The sequence below is a fragment of the Cicer arietinum genome, chromosome 2 (assembly GCF_000331145.2).
Source record: "Cicer arietinum cultivar CDC Frontier isolate Library 1 chromosome 2, Cicar.CDCFrontier_v2.0, whole genome shotgun sequence".
Classification (NCBI taxonomy): domain Eukaryota; kingdom Viridiplantae; phylum Streptophyta; class Magnoliopsida; order Fabales; family Fabaceae; genus Cicer; species Cicer arietinum.
The window spans coordinates 39,228,435-39,231,012 of record NC_021161.2 but is presented as its reverse complement, the minus strand read 5'-3'; the positions used below and the strand labels follow the sequence as shown (position 1 = coordinate 39,231,012).

General features: G+C 31.0%; 1 protein-coding gene across 1 annotated transcript in view; it reads right to left on the bottom strand.

The window, feature by feature from the left end:
• The window catches only part of LOC101496711 (josephin-like protein), a 6,390-nt gene that overhangs the window by 2,219 nt on the left and 1,593 nt on the right, over positions 1–2,578 (bottom strand). The gene's annotated exons all lie outside the window — the stretch shown is intronic.

Sequence of the window (2,578 nt, the reverse complement as noted above, 5' to 3'; positions counted from 1 at the left end):
AAAAAAAAAAAAAAAAATATATATATATATATATATATATATATATATATATATATATATATTATAGGTACAAAGTATATCTACCATCGTTTAATAATGACTAATTTCTGTTTGGGTACTTGTTAAGCACACAAGGTGAGTTATCTCCTCTCAATCGAATTTTCTCTATACACAAAAGTTATAGATCAAATATCTGACCACTTACTTAAGTGGACCGAGTCCCTTACCACTCAAACTAACATATTAATATTTAAGAAGCAAAAAAAAGTAGCAGATGCACTTTACCCTCTTTATTACTTTCTATTTCAGAGGCATTGCCGCCTTGTGACTTTATATGATATACTTTATGATTTCCAAGTAATAGAGAAGAGGACAAGAGGTATCTAACTTGAGTGAAACAAAAGATAGCAGGAATATTTAGTTTAAAGCAATTATGTCATCATTCCTACCATATAAACAACTAAGACATTAAAAAATAAGAAAATAATATCCGACGAAGTATTGACACGGACACCAGACTCGACAGTGATACACCGACATCAGTAACAATTTAAGAAAATAAAAGTAATTGAAAATAACCACATATATCGAGGTCTGATATCAAATCAAACATTCGATTAGAAGTGTCGGTGTTACACATATTAGTCACTCAAATCACTAGAAGCTTGCAAAACCACACTTAAATTTTGTTCCATTGTTATTTGTTAATTATTTCTTCAAAGCTCCAAGTTCAACACGACACATTCCCCAACCAATTTGCTGCTACTTATTTTATCCTATAAAGAATAGGTATAATGTGAATATTTGAATGTTAATGCAGTTTTTTGGGACCTTGTGTGTATAAAAGAAAGCAAAAGGGTGTCATTTAGCATGCTTTCAAGTCCCCATCAAATTTTCCACTCATTGAGAGGAATATTGGTAGTCTACACATATACTTGCAAAAAGTCCTGGTCGATACTTCGTGTGAAACTTCCAAAGTATCCACCGTATGTAACTTTTTATACTAATCTTTTAAATAACTGAGATCTATTTAAAGGGTTTATCTCTTTTAACATATATACTTCCATAAACACTAAGGATTGAACTCCTAACCAAATAGTTAATCGTTAAAGGACCCCAAGTATATACTACTTGTGTCGCACCATGTTGGTTAACATACTGCAATATTTTATTTCTATGCAGCTTCTCAGGATTAGTTTTCTGTCAGAAAATTATTAGCAAATGGGGTCACATGAGGACCACATGCCAAAAAGAAAAAGCCAGGCTTTCATATTCTCCATTTAGATGTTGGAGTGATTTAATAATTCGAGCAAGAAATGTAGAAACAAGATGATTAATAATTAAGACACTATATAATCAGTAGGTGTTTGTAAAATGAGATCATCACTGTGATTTGCTTACCTCAGAATAAGACTTTGAATTACAAGTAAATACGAATTAAAAGACTACCCTTCTACAGATTTGATTTTTTTCATTTTCCTTTCATCTTGTAAAAGAATTATTGCATGGTATGGTGAACCACAGAAGAATAGTTGTATCACTATATAGTAAGTACTTGTGTATCAATTAGATTTTAAGAAATTGGGAACCAAGAAGGGCAATATGTTTTATTTGGGAGATTTGAAAACAAAACATCATTTGTATAAGTAGTGTTTGGAATTTATTATTTTGAACTCACTTATCACAATCAGTCTGGTTTTTTTAAAAAATGACATACTTTTCTAAAGGTGGTCAATTTACAAGCTAAGTTAAATTTTGTTTTTTTAAATGGAACAATCATAAAGAACAAGAGTGTGTTCAAAATAATGTGTCATTAGCATTCCTCTAATATTAATAAACGGTGAATTTCCTTTTCTCCACTTGTCTCATTCAGAATCTGAAGGGCTAGTTACTATGGCCGTTACTCGTGGCCGTGGTGTCCGTCCGGAAGGGAGGAAAACAGGAGTTGCTTTCATTATAGTCAATACTAAAGTCTTTCCAGCTTTTGTTTACATGTTCTTCTACTTAATAAACAACAATCACAAAAACTTGAAGGCAAAAGCTAGAAAATATTCTACGTTTTGTAACTATAATTGCAGCCAACTAACTGCATACATGGTTATTAAACAAAGATCTTAGGATCTTGTTGTTCTTTGAAGTATGTCCATATATGGAAAAATACCATATTTGTGGTTTCCATAGCCTCAAAACTATAATAACACAGAAACCCTTTAGCAGGAGCTTCACTCGTCTACTCTTATATCTGCAGTTTAAATGACTTTCAAATGAAGATATTCTGACAACTTTAATGAGGAAATTACACTCAACAAGGAGATGTTTACCCTTACTTAAAATGTAAGATACAACTTTCATTCAGAGAACAATGAATTTTACTTTACTGTCTAATTCCGTGATAGTATCTTCCTAATGCTACTCTTTCCTCCTAATGTAAGCAAATTTACAATTACAACAGTTGAAGAAATAAAAAGTTATAAGTCCCTTTACAAAATTCAGAAAATCAATCAAGAAATCTTGGTTTGTGAGATAAGCCTTGAGAAATACACCGAAAATAATATATATATATATATATATATATATA